The sequence below is a fragment of the Callithrix jacchus genome, chromosome 15 (assembly GCF_049354715.1).
Source record: "Callithrix jacchus isolate 240 chromosome 15, calJac240_pri, whole genome shotgun sequence".
In the NCBI taxonomy this organism is placed as follows: Eukaryota; Metazoa; Chordata; class Mammalia; order Primates; family Cebidae; genus Callithrix; species Callithrix jacchus.
Window position 1 is genome coordinate 42557885 of NC_133516.1, and position 14827 is coordinate 42572711.

General features: G+C 40.2%; 1 protein-coding gene across 16 annotated transcripts in view; it reads right to left on the reverse strand.

Annotated features, from left to right (window-relative positions):
• The window catches only part of FHIT (fragile histidine triad diadenosine triphosphatase), a 1534178-nt gene that overhangs the window by 1080661 nt on the left and 438690 nt on the right, over positions 1-14827 (reverse strand). The gene's annotated exons all lie outside the window — the stretch shown is intronic.

Here is a 14827-nt window from a genome sequence, read left to right on the forward strand (position 1 = left end):
ATATATATTTTAAAGATCATATTCATAACCTGAAACCAAACAAAATACGAAGAGAGGTAATATATTGCACTGTCTATTTTGCATTGAAACCAGTACTTTTCAGATGGAAGTATGTACCTTTCATAGGCTAGGCAAGCCATCAAGATATTTGCCTCAATGGCACTGGTCTCAGCAAAACAGATCTTAATGTCTCTTCTCTCAGCTGGTTAGATGAGTGGATGTCATAAGCCAAAAAGAGGAACCGCAAGATTTGAAGCTCAAAGACAAAAGACTGGTACTGGGCATGGCAGTTCCCAGGAAATTGAAACAAAAAGGCTTCTAAACATGCTATCAAAATCAGGACCAGTGACCTCTCATCAAGTAAGGGGCAGCACTAAAAGCGATACCTCCTAGAATGATGTTACCTTGGAAATCATGAGGAAATCTCAAGCATCTTTTCTGCTACATTAGCAAAAGGAAGTTCAGGAAGTTTAGACACCAAGAGACTGGACCTTCTCAAAAGGGAATTTGCCACAGAATCATAGATGTTCAAAATGCGAACCAAGCTTTCTTTCAAACAAAAGTGAGTATCAGTGCTTAAAACAGAAAGACGCATTTCATCCAAAATGATTGGGGGTCCCCCAATGTTGGCTGGGGTGTGACAACAGTGGGTAAAGTTTGGGGGAAAGCCAGAAAAAAAGGTGAATCAAATATACTTTCACTAAAATTCTTGGGGATCCATATCATCTAGTCATGGTACCTTGTCACAGAGAGAAATGTAATCAGGGATATAGGAAGTTCTTTACAAGTTTACTTGTTGTGATGGTTAATATTAGGTGTCAACTAGATTGGATTAAAGGATGCCTTGATGGCTGGTGGAATATTGTTTCTGGGTGTGTCTGTGAGGGTGCTGCTGGAGGAGATTGACATTTGAGTGAGTGGACTAGAGAGAAAGACCCACCCTCAGTGTAGTGGGCACCATCCAATCAGCTACCAGTGCAGGTAGAAAAAAAGCGGGTGGAAGAAGGTGAGATAAGCTGGCTTGCTGTGTCTTCTGGATGCCTTCTTTCTCCCATGCTGGATTCTTCCCATCCCTCCCATTCTTGGACATCAGACTCCAGTGGCTTGAGACTTTGGCCACAGTCTGAAGCCTGCACTGTCAGCGTCTCTGGCTTGAGACTTTCAGACTACCAGCTCCTCTCTTTCTCCATTTGCAGATGGCCTATCCTGGGACGTTACCTTGTAATGGTGTGAGCCAACTCTTCCTAATAAACTTTCTCATATATACACATACATATATCCTACAACTTCTGTCCCTCTGGAGAAACCTGACTAATACACTTGGACACATAAAAAATTATAAAAAGGAGAGGTCTATTCTTAATGCATTAAGAATACCATAAAATTATTCTCTCCTCATTGCTGCCTTTCTGAAAATTCTTCATGTTGTTGAGAGCTAACTCAGGAGCACTCTCCGTCCTGGTCCTTCTCCAGTGGCTCCAACGCCCGATCTGGGCAGCCTGTCCTGCTCTCTCTCTCTATCTCTCCACTCTTGATTACGTGCTTCAACACAGACTCTTCAACACAGACTCTTTATTTCTTTACTTTGATTTTATTTTCTTTACGTTGGGGAGAACCTGGGAATTTACCCAGGAAGCTCAAATTCTTCCTGTATAGAAGCTAGAAAAATAGTGAAGATCGTGAATATCCATACCCGAATACTTTTCTCCTATAACATCTCAACAGAATTATTTCCCCTAAGAATTCTGTTGTCTCAAAAAAAAAAAAAAAAAAAAAACACCCAGAAGTTAGCACTTTAACATAGGAGGCTTTTCAAATGGTAGAGGAGTCTCAAGGCCACATCTACCTCCAGAGATCATGGTCCGCCTACAACATTGAGATGAGGATAGAAACTAAAGTCAAAAGCACATCTTTCTCCCCACATCACTGTGATCAAGTCAATGCATGTTAGTATATGCCAGGCACTGGGCTAGGTAGTAGGAGCATAGAGATCAGTAAGACAAGATCCTTATTCCTGAAGACGTCACAGTTTAGTGCAGTGTTTCTAAAATTGCATTCCTTAGACTGAAAGTGACCCTTGTAAAAACAATCCATGGCCCAAATACCTTTGAAATGTGGCATGCTCAGTCTCCTTTTGGACATTTTTCATGCTCATCCTAACACTAAATTATATAAACTTGACTTCTTTACTCCAGCATTTCCCACATCTAACTAATCACTGACCCGTTTGCCTTGCAAAACTTACATCTTGAGGTGAGCCTACAAATGTTAACAGAAATTCTCTCATTAGCTTAAAAAACAGACAAATAACAGGCATTTTAAAGATAAAATAAGGACTGATAGCATTTTAATATAAAGTAAATAGTATTTCAACAAAAAGTCTAGTGAATCTGTATGTTGTCTTAATGGAGACTGTATTTGTTTGTCTACTACGATTTATAAGAACAGAGAGGATGAGGATAACAAAGACACCACAAAGATGACCATGTAGACAGAAAGCTGATACTGTGGGTCTTTACTAACAATATTGTATTTAATTCTTACGTCAGTTCTATGAAGTAGGAAATTCTATTATATTTCCCATCTTCCTCCATAAGGAAATCAAGGTTTAGAGAATTTGTTAATTTGTCTTCTATGATCAGGTGCCTGGTATGTGATGGAAGTGAGATTCTAATTCAGACTATTACTCTGAAAACCTAGTGGCTCCCAATGCTAGTTATGAATCCTAGAGAATCTATTGTTAACGTATTAAAAATGTCCATTAACAGAGAAACAGATGAATAAAATTTGGTATCTTCACATGATAGATGATCAGATGGTTATCAAAGTGTCTGCAGCTTCCGAACAGAAGAAAGAGGCTTTGGCAAGCTCTAGATTAGAGTCGAAAAGGCTTTCCCTCTTGTGATGCAACTCTTGTTCTATTGGGCTCCAGCAAGAGACAGAATGTTTGATGACAGGACACTAGGGTACTGTGTGGCCTGAGCTGCCCAACTTGAATTGGGTGTTGCTTTATCCACCATGTACAACATTGGGTGCACCCAGCAGCAGCTGTCTGTTTCAAGGGAAAGTAGATTACATGGGATTGTACTATTAGGCTTACTCCCGCTATCACTTTTTGAACCCAAACCTAAGGCTTTATGGGGTATTTTTTATGTAGTTACCAGAAGAAGAGAAAAACAAAGCCTACTTTACAGATAACACTTCACAATAAACTAGCACCAGCCAGAAGTGGACCCTGAATATGACAAACCACTCAAGGTGACTAGCCCTAAAGGACACTGAAGAAAAAAATCCCATTAGTTGGCAGAATTTCAAATAATTACTTCTTGTGGTCAACACTGCCTGGAAAAATAGTTGACCTGAGGTATTGTTCCACATTAATTCATGCGCTCATGAATGAGGCATTAGGAAGAGAAAAAAGAGGGGAACTTTGAAAGGGAAGGAAACAAATATATAGGAAGGCTTCTCAAACTTTTACCAGAGTGTGAAAATATCTGTCTATGTGAACGTAGGCTAGAAGGTCCCCACTGTGGAGAAGGCACTCAGTAACTAGGGAGGCAAGGCTTCTTTCGCTGCCAACTGAGCTTAATCAGCACACTCATAAAAGCTATTTAGTAGCTAGGGTGGCCGAAGACAGAAGTTTGCATGGGGTGACCAATAAGGACTTCACCAGTTCTGGCCACTGCCACTCCCCCATGTACCACTTGCTAGAAACATCAATAAGGAACTCTGTTGGAGAGTTACCTTTTGATTCAGTGAATACCAATGTGCTCTCCCACATTTCCTCGACCTTTCATGGTAAGGTGAGGCCATGTGACCAGTGTTGGCCAATGGTCTATAAGGAGACAGAAACCTGTCATCCTGTGAGGGGCCCTGGCAAGGCATACCTCCTGACCTGCACACCAAGTGATGAGGTCAGAGAATGCCAGATTGCTCCCGGATTCTCTGTATAGAGGAAAACTGCCCTGCGAACCACATGATTAATATACCAACCCTAAATCAAAGACACAGAAAAGTACCCTGACTAGACCCTCCAGGCACCTGGGAGCCTGCTGTTTATATGAACCCCATCTATCATAGAGGAGATGAAAATGTATCCTTCTTGTAAAAGACATATACTCAATATGAATTCTCCTCTTTGCCAGGCTTCTGTGAGCAACCTTAAATGTTTGATTCACCTTGATGTTCTCCCACAGAAGCTTCTTGACCAATACACTCATTTTATATGTACATATTTTAAAAGTAAAACAATTAGTTGGTGCTCATGGGATTCATACCCCAGCCTCAATAGTGGAATGGCCAGTTAATAACTCAGCTGTGGTGCCAGGTAAAAGACAACACCCTGAAAAGCGAAAGAAATATCCTATAGGCTGCAGTACGTTCTCTTAACTAGTGACTAATTATAATGCTATTTTCCTATAGCAAGAATATATGGGTCCAGGGATCAAAGGGTAGAGGGGAGAGCAGTGCCTTTCGCTATTACTCAGAACAAATTACTCATAAAATGTTTGCTTTCCTTACCAGCAATTTTGAGGTCTGCTGTTGTAGAGGTCTTAGTAACTCAAGTGAAAAACACTTCCAACAATAGATGTGATAAAAGAAAAACTTCAGGCAGATTAAATTTAAAGGACTTTAATTGAGCAATGAATGATTCGCGAATTGGGCAGCCCTCACAACCACAGCAGATTCACAGAGACTCCAGGGTGCCTCATGTTCAGAACAAATTTAAAGACCAAAAAAGGTAAAGTGATGTACAGGAATCAGAATTGAGGTACAGAAATGGTGAGACTGGTTACAGCTCAGCATTTGCCTTATTTGAACACAGTTTGAACATTTAGCGGTCTACGTGTGGTTGAAGTATGGCTGCTGGGATTGGCCAACACTCAGTTATCGTTACAGATGCATACTATGAAGTTAGGTTTTCAATTTTGTCTATTAAGCTAGGTTACACTTCATCCACAAGGACTCAAATACAGAAGTAGAGAGTCCTTTTCAGACCATATTTAGCTTGCTTTAGTAGATGCAACAGTGTTTCTATGGAATTGGAAGCTGAATCTGTCCAGTGGACATTTTGGACACCTCATACCCTACTCAAACTGAGTAAAAAGGGAGTTATTGTGTTGGCAGGAGTCATTAGTCTTGATTATCAGTTGGGAAATGAGGTCTCTGCTCAGCAAAGAAGGCCACAAAGAGTATGTAGCATGCAGGTAAATCCTCTGGACTATTCCTGCTACTGCTGGGTACTGTGATAATGGGTTAGACTCCAACAACCCCAAATGAGGAGAAGCATTGAGGGTGTCCTAGATGGGATTACTGATGGACTATTTTTTCAATGGAAAGTTGCAGTATGTTAAATCAGAGCAAGATATTATAACTTGAAAGCTGAAACATGGAAAAAGGGAGTATTATGGATATTTGGTACCAAGAAAGGGATCAGAGTGAAATGTGTCTTGCATTGCTGCCCAATATCCCCTGGATATTCTTACTTATTATAATGGTTTTCAAAAGAAGTTTCAGAAAATTCACATCCTCAGTCTCCTTTGCAGCTAAGGAGCGGTATGCGGTCTACCCTCCACTTCTCAGGTCACACAAGGCTTCAGTATGGAAGTGAGCAATGAGGAAAAACAGGCTACGTGTGGACATTCATTTTTCCAGTATAGGCAGTGGGAAAGGTATCCAGCTTCAGGGATGTCAGGAGAAATTGCAATAAAATTAAATCCCTGGCAACCTAGATGTTACAGTCAGGAAAACATTGTGGCATCCACTGAGTACATGGTGACAATTCCCTCCTGAGCCCAGTTCTAAGAAAATGTTCTGCAGTCAACAGCATGTCAATAGCTGTTTTCTCACCAGGCCAGTTCTGCAACAAGGTTTTAGGCATTGTTCCCAAAAGCTTAGCCTCAAGCCTATTTCTCTGGGACTACCAATGATTCTTTGAAATGCCCCATATTCTTTAATAAATTTCTTCTCTATTTAAATTAGAGCCCATTCTATTGTTTGAAACTAACGCTCCTGAACCTATTTTCCTTTTCCCACTTCCAATAACCAGGCAAAGATTGTTTTAACCATTCACAATTTAACAGTTTCCTCTCAGGAAACTCTAGCAATATTTTTTCGGTGGAATCTGCAACCTACTTCTTTACCTCTAAGCCATAAGCAGTGAATGAAACTGACTCCTATTTCCAGAATCCCACCTGCATTCCTTTTCCAACTCAATCTTCTTTCTTAGCCTAAGGCTAGCCTATTTATTGTATGAAATATTCTTTTCTGTCAGTGAACATGGCAACATCTTTGGCTAAGTGAAAAGCCTAGCTCTTCATCTATCTTTCAACTTGGAAGCACATCCCTAGACACACCAATGCTTTGAATGTAATATTTATCTCTCTCTTTCTATCTCACTGTTCAACAATCATTTTGTCTGCTTTTTTTTTGGGTTACACTTTGCATCTCAATACTGTCTTTCTGAAAACTCCTCCAAAGTGTTAACGATCTGTCATAGTAATTTCAAAACAGGAACTGAGTGGTCTGCATGTTAAAGCAGGCAAGAATGCCAGGAATTATCCCATTCCCCATGTTGATCAGTGACTGTGTAACTCGGTCATGTTGTAGAGGCCTCCATGGCCTAACCCCCAAGAGGGGGTTCTCAGTGCCTTGTCAAGCCTCCAGTTTCAGAGCACAGGGCAAGCTAGACCACTGAACACAGTCATTTAAAAAGTGCTACAGGAAAGTATTTAACTAGCCATCTTATAGGAGGAGGGGAAAAAGCACATTTCTTGATGCAGTAATTAAAAAAAAGATTTAGATCCAGTGTGTGAATTCCCATAGAATCCTACTTAGCCCCCTTATCTATGTCAAAGCAAACTTAGTGTCACATCAGTAGTGCTTCTCATTTATCTTAATGCTAAGGATTATATTTCTTATGCAAAATTGTTCATTTTCACCAGCCTGGAAATTTTTAAAAATTCACATTCTCTTCTTCAAGAATTTTTATTAAGCCAAGATGTCATCAAGCTGAAAATCTGCAGACACAATTTTGGCTCTTTTCTGCAGGAAACTCAGAGGAGGGCCCAATCCAGGCAACGGCAGATTAGCACTGGCACTGCTGACAGATTCTTAAAAGTGTTGGAAAGAGAAAAGCAAAGTTGGTGTACAACGATTGACCAAGATTTCTGCTACAAACTAAAGCTGAACCAATAAATATGTCTAGACTCTCCCATGACTATCTGTGGCCTCGAAGCTACATTCTTCAGAAGAAAAAGAAAGTTACAGTTGAAACTTGGAATGGTTTTGCCCCCATGATGTGTACACAGGACTTTAATAGTCTGATATGCAGAAGCATCCAGATTATCACTGAGATAGAAATTAAACATCCAGATGATAGATTAAGTAGATTGTTCACTTCTCATCTACATATATTTTTTTGACATCATACAGGCATAATCAAAATCTGAATAGGTAAACTTACTAAGCAGAATAAGAATACCAAGTTACCTATGTGGTGTCATGGAAAAATAAGGGTATTGAAACCACCTTTGCAAAAATTTTATCAGTGAGAAAATTATGACAGTGGGGTAGATCTGATCTAGCTGCCTCTTGCCTTTAGCCTTCAAGCTTCCAGGCTAGCTTTTGGAGACATTTACTTTACATTTTAAATGATAATAACCCTTCCCCAAACTCAACTGCCTTTGTAAAGCTAATGAGGGAGCACCTAAGGGAAGGAGAGAAGCCTGGATGCTGCTAAGATATAGACAGAAACCATTGCCAGACTTATTCTAGAGATCACAAAGATTTGCAATTTCCCCAATTACTCCTGCAGATAACATCACTATTGTAAACTGACCTTTTGAGATACTGTTCTAGGTTTTTTTCATGTCTGGCACCCATGGCTCTACTTGGACTCACCAATTGATGGCTCCTCTGGCCCTACCCGGAAGCAACTCAGTCAGGGAGGACAGCTTCAACTCCTTATGATTAAATCTCCAACCCAGTCAATCATCAGCAAATTCCCATTGTGCAGCCACCCCTACCCTTTTCCCCAAACTACTTTGAAAGGCCCCTACCCTACAAGCCTTCCATGAGATTGATTTGAGTAATAACTCCATCTCTGGCAAGGTATGGTTGGCCTGTCAATTAAACTCTTTCTTTACTGCCATTCCATGGTCTCTGTTTGTGCAGCAGGTAGGAAGGACCCATTGGTTGGTCATAGAATTTCAAGGCTGCAAAGAATCAGACTTTACTCAAATATTCTAGGAAAAAAAATAGAGTTTAAGGGTTACAATCTGCACTGCCATGGTCAAAATCAAAGACACATCAAGACAGTTAAAACGCAACAAATATCCCAAGGTCAAAACCCAGAACATCTATTTATTAGTGTACCCTCTAGCTCTGTATCCAATTAAGCCCAAACCTCTCCCTAGACTTCATCTCCATATGGGTATCTGATACCTGTTATTGCAATTTTCTTGATCACAAATGAAACATTCCTTGTTCATTCCATTAGTCTTTATGGTCACAATATTAAATCATTTTCCCCGGTGTTTTCCCCAGCAACAATTTATGAGACATTACAGAATTTCTGGTTTTTCGTGTCTTCTCTTTTCTCATAAGTTAAACCATTTCGGTATCTTGCAAATGACCAGAAAACTACTTTAAGACTTTAGTTGTACCAGGTGCAATGGCACATGCCTGTAGTCCCAGCTACTCGGGAGGCCTAGGTGGGAGGATCACTTGAGCCCAGGAATTCTGGGCTGTAGTGTGCTATGCTGATCAGGTGTCCGCACTAAGTTCAGAATCAATATGGTGACCTCCTGGGAGTGAGGGACCCTGGGAGCGAGGAGGGGTGAACCGGTCCAGGGTGGAAACGGAGCAGGTCAAAACTCCTGTGCTGATCAGTAGTGGGATCATGCCTGTGAATAACCACTGCATTCCAGCCTGGGCAACATAGCCAGACTCTGTCTCTCTTTATTTAAAGAAAAATAAAAAAAAAACTTTGGTTGTAACTAGAGTTTCCTACCAAGCTACATAATTAAGCTACAGTATCATTGCTCCTCTAGCTTACAAGATAATCATCTGATTCCCTTTTGTTAAACTATTTGCCCTTTTGCCTTATAGTTTATTCACTTGGGAACTAGATTACAGTTTCCCAGACTATAGCTACAAGGGAATTATTATCACTTATTATAAGTTTAATTAATGTCAAACAATACCAGTCCAATTTCTGGCTTAATATCACCTTCTTTCATAAAACTGCACCATCATTTTGCCTTTAATCATCTTCTTGATTAGAATTTTTCCAAGTGTTTCTAAACTAAGTTCTATAGAATTAAAACATTCCTACTGGATGGGCTTCTCATTTTAAGAATTTAAAATTTTCAGTCTGGATTTGGGGTTACACCTTTGATTAATGAGCTTAAGGAAGATACGAAAATAGCAAAATTATCTTCATAATAACGTCATAATGAATAGAACAAAGTAAATTTTATAAAATGGTTTCATATGCCTTATTCCATTTGATGCTTAACAGACTTGAGAGCTGGGCAGAAAAGATACAATAGTTCCCTCTTGTGCATAGGGGATATGTTCCAAGAACCCCAGTGGATGCCTGAAATTGTGTATAGTCCTAAACCCTATATATACTGTTTTTTTCCCTATATATACGTACTTATAAGAGTTACTTCTTTTTTTGAGATGGAGTTTCATTCTTGTTGCTCAGGCTGGAGTAGAGTGGCACCATCTCAGCTGACTGTAACCTCTACTTCCTGCATTCATGCCTCAGCCTCCAAAGTGGCTGGGATTACAGTCACCCACCATCACATCTGGCTAATTATTGTATTTTTAGTAGAGATGGGGTTTCAAGATGTTGACCAGGCTGGTCTTGAACTCCTGGCCTCAGGTGATCCACCAACCTTGGCCTCCCAAAGTGTTAGGATTAGGGGCATGAGCCACTGTGCCCAGCCAAAATTTAATTTATAAATTAGGAACAGTTATAGATGAACAACAACAACTAATAATAAAGTAGACGCCACTATGACCACTTTTGTGCTTTAGAATCATTAGTAAGTAAAATGAGGGTTCCTTGGATATAAGCACTGTGATAACACAACAGTGGATCTGATCACCGAGCTAGCTACGATGTGACTGACGGGCAAGCAGCACAGACATCACAGATACACAAGACAAAGGGAGGATTCATACACTGGGAAGGGCAGGGCAGGGCAGCTCAGATTTATTGTGCCGCTCAGAATGGCATGCATGTTAAAACTTACAAAGCTTATTTCTGGAATTTTCCATTTAACATTTTTAGATTAGGTTGACCACAGGTAACTAAACTTTGAAACAGCAGGTAATGGGGAACCACTGTATTACTATGCCTATCTTTATAGAGTAGTGGTTTACAAACTGTGTCACTGCAGACCAAATTCATGACATTGTTTCAACCAATGCAGCGCCTTTCATAGTGTTTTTTTCTTAAAACACATCTAAGTAAGATCACCATTTGAAATAAATAGAGTGTATGCTGGCTTTTAAATCAGGAAGGTTTGAATGCCCACTGGTACAAAGGAAGAAACCAAAGCTTAGTACAGATGGTAAACTCACATCTCTATAAAAAAAACAGTTAAAAACTGAAGCAGGGACAGCCACGCAGGTCTCCTGCCTCTGAGACAGCAGGTGAGAGGAGGTCCCCAGAAGACCTCCAACTGGCCTATGCACTGGGGTGGAGCCTCAGGAAGTTCACAATGTTTACAGCAGGGAGGGGTCTGACCCTTCCTTTTCCTGTGTGGAACCTGGGATTCAAGCTGTGGGCAGGAAGTGCTTTCTCAGGAACTTAAGACTTGTAGAGACTCCCTCTTTCCCTTCCTTCTTTTTTGCCCAATAAAACCCTGCTCAGCCTCTGCATCGGTCTGTGAACCTAAATTTTCATGGCCATGGGAGGACAAGGACCCTGTCTAGCTGAACCAAGGAAAAGTCCTGCAACATTTTTTGCGCCCCATGTGGGGGCTCAAGAAGCAGTAAGTGAGTTGCAAACCAAGAATTCTTTTTCCCTCTCCCTTCTGAGTCTTTTCATCCTCATGGCCTTTTCCTTCCTTTCTTGGGATGGACCAGCAAGCAGCACCTCCCGACTGCTCCCCACTCCATGCCCGGGCTGGGACTTATGGCCCAAGGGTCATACACGGCCTGCTGGCTACTTCCCAGCAACTCACAGCTAGCTGCCCTAGCCTTCCCATTCCCTGTCCAAGAGGTGTAACTCTATTGGACAGTAATTAAGCTTGAACTTGTCTCCCTGGTGGAGGAACCACTTGCATAAAAATATGAGGTTCTTCCCCAGGCACCTTTAAACTGTTTCTTTTCTTTCCCCTTCTCTACCCCATCAGCAAGTTAACTTTTATGTTTTTTTTCCCTTTTAGAAGTTGCAGTACTAGGGTAGCCCCCCAACTCCACAACAACTATCACTGTATTCTCTGCAAAGTTTTGGTTGTGAAATCAATCCTCCATGTTGTTTTACATCCTGTGGGCATGACTGGTAATTACGGCAAGCTTTGTTTAGCAATCCTGCCTGAGATGATAAGCCCTCTCAGATTCAGTAACTGCATGTTTTCCTAGCTCTGTCTCTTAAAGGGTCCCAGCAACTGGGTTTTCTTTTGCCTGCCTGTATGTGTACTGTGCGTAATTGCCTGTCAAGAGAACTCTCAATTAATTTGGCCTAAAGAAAGACAAGTGTTTGAATCTAGTATTTTTTAAAGGGAAGATAAAATCTGGTATCTTTCAGTTCACGTGACTTTAATCTTTCAGAAATAAAAAGCAGGTACCACCAAAATGTAAATAGGTGGACTAAATAATGCAGGTCAGATGCAAGGTTTGCTAAGTGTTTTGGGGTTGCAAACTGCTTTTTGAGTTTCGAGAACTATTTTGATTTGCCGGCTTCACAACGGGTAAGGCCTTGGGACATATGGAACTACCACACCCTTAACTAGGAAGGCAGACCTGCCTGCAGTTAGTCCACAATGAAAGCAACTTAACAAGTTTTACCTTACAGTTAAAAATTGCTAGGAGTTAATTGAAACCACCAGAAATAGATTTACCTGCAAGGTATGTAATAACAGTAAAATGTGTTTTTTAGTAAAAGTTTATAAGAAGGTATGGGAATGTAAAATTTTGCCTAGGGTTAAGGATTGTTTTGAGTTAAATTAGGAAAAACTGAAGATTCCAAGAAGTGGTGGAAGAATTGTGGAAATTTATCTTGAAGAAGAGGTTCTCTGTGTGAACATACTGACTATATTCAACAAAGGGTAGTAGATGGTTTTTTTTGTAAATTAAGCATTAAAATAAAAGCCTAACGAGGTTTTCCTAAGGCACTAATCTGCTCATTGGCAAAATTTGAAAAGGATTGCAAAAAGTTTTTATTTCTTCAAAATTTCTGAGTCATCATTTTGCCAAAATAAATAACTTTTGGTACTGTTGACAAAAGGAGTTAAATTCTGTAAAATGTTTTTAGAGATACATTCTGAGCCAAATATGAGTGACCATAGCCCATGACATAGCCCTCAGGAGGTCCTGAGAATATGTGCCCAGGGCGGTCAGGGTACAGCTTGGTTTTATGTATTTTAGGGAGGCATGAGACATCAATCAAGTACATTTAAGAAATACATTGGTTTTGGTTCGGAAAGGCAGGACAGCTCAGAGTGGAGGCTTCCAGGGTATAGGTAAATTTAAACATTTTCTGGTTGACGGTTGAGTTTACCTGAAGACCTAGGATCAATAGAAAGGAAATGTTCAGGTTAAGATAAAGAATTGTGAAGACCAAATTATATTGTACAGAGGAAGCTCTTAGATAGCAGACCAGAGAGAGCAGGTTGTAAAATGTTTCTTATCAGACTTAAAAGGGTGCCTGGCTCTTAGTTAATTACCTCCTGGATCTGAAGAGGAAGGAAGGAAAACAAAGAGGAAAGCAGATTCTCTATAAAACGTGGATTGCTCCCACAAGAGATGTTGCAGGGCAATTTCAAGGTATAGCAACGAAATATATTTTGGGGTAAAACATTTTGAGTTTTTTCCTTGTTATGCCAGTCAGATTTGGAAGTAAGTCACGATATTCAGGGTTAAATTAAACCCATATGATCAGGATTTATAGTTTGTCAGTCATGACTCCCCAGACACCTTAGATGGGATTTGGGGCAAGATAAAATCAGAGCTTAGTCCTCAGTCATCTGGAATTCTATTTCATAATATCAAGTGTTGTAAATCTCGAACATTTAACAGCCTTCCCAAAATAAAACTTCAGTTTCAGAATTGTCTTCTCTGGCACCTGGCTTTTCAGATACTTCAGAGGGCCCGCAACGTGTCCAGAAAAGAGAGGCAAACAGGATGATTTGACACGTTTAGGTACATGGCATTGCCAAAATGATGCTTAATCTTCTTTAGGTTATATCTGGGTAAATAGCGCTAATATGTGTTCCAAAATTGTATGGGATTTCTAATATTCTAATGTCTGAGTATATGCTATTAATCATAATTAAGGATTTTGTGTTAAGTTAGTGAAACCACAGAGATAACCAAACTTCTTTGTTAATCATTGTTTCTAATTGTAACTATCCTGGAAATTATGCTATTCACAGATAATTGCCGTCTTATTTTAATCCTTCTCAAAAGATGGTTTATAAGAAGCTATAGGCTGGGCATGGTGGCTCAAGCCTGTAATCCCAGCACTTTGGGAGGCCAAGGCGGGTGGATCACAAGGTCAAGAGATCGAGACCCTCCTAGTCAAATTGGTGAAACCGTCTCTACTAAAGATACAAAAAATTAGCTGGGCATGGTGGCACGCACCTGTAATCCCAGCTACTCAGGAGGCTGAGGCAGGAGAATTGTCTGAACCCTGGAGACGTTGGTTGCGGTGAGCCGAGATCATGCCATTGCACTCCAGCCTGGGTAACAAGAGCGAAACTCCGTCTCAAAAAACAAAAAAACAAACAAACAACAAAAAAATAAGAAGCTATAGGACTTTGACAGGTGCTCCCAAATACAGGCTTCCGATAACTTTGACTATTTTGACACTGGAATACAGGAAAATGTATAGGACTCATGAAGAGCTGAAATGCTCATGAATATCAAGCAAACAAGAGTTAACCAAATAGACTGAACTCAGGAAGCTGAAGCAACCTTTTTGACTTTTGCTTGAAATATTGCTAATCCATGTTTTGTTTTTCAGAGTCAAGGAAACTTATTTTGAAATATTTACAGCCTTTAATAATTGAGTAAGGTATACTCCTATGAACAAAGTTTGAAGCATGTTTGTTTCTCTCTGCCTTGTTCCTCTAGAATTTGGAAACTATCTATGAGTATTCTTACGGCAAGATAGTTGTTTGCATCATTGCAATAAGAATCCATTTTTCTTTTGCAACAGGACACAATTGGAGAAAGTTATTTTATCAAGGCTTTGACTGGAAGTGTATGCTTCCCTTTAAGGAGTCAAGCTTAATTTGCAGAGCCACGAAAAGCCCCATGGGGAAGCTGCTCTCATACTCTTGTCTATGCAGTCCCTATACAGGGTTCCTGACCTGTGGTCAGTAAAGAATGCCACTTTCTAACAGGTCCACGAAGTCTAAGTTTATCTTGGGACCTTAAAAGGAGAGGATCACCTAACTTACTTACAGGTATTGGATGTTGCAAACCCATGGCTGGGGTCAGCTTGAAAAGTCTTATCTGTGATTCCTTGTGGAAAACACTTCCATCAATGCCAATCCAAAAGTTCTATGTAGAAATAGTTATTCTTGCTGCACTTTATGCAAATAATCAGGCCAAATAAGAATGAAGTCTATTTTGCAAAACACTC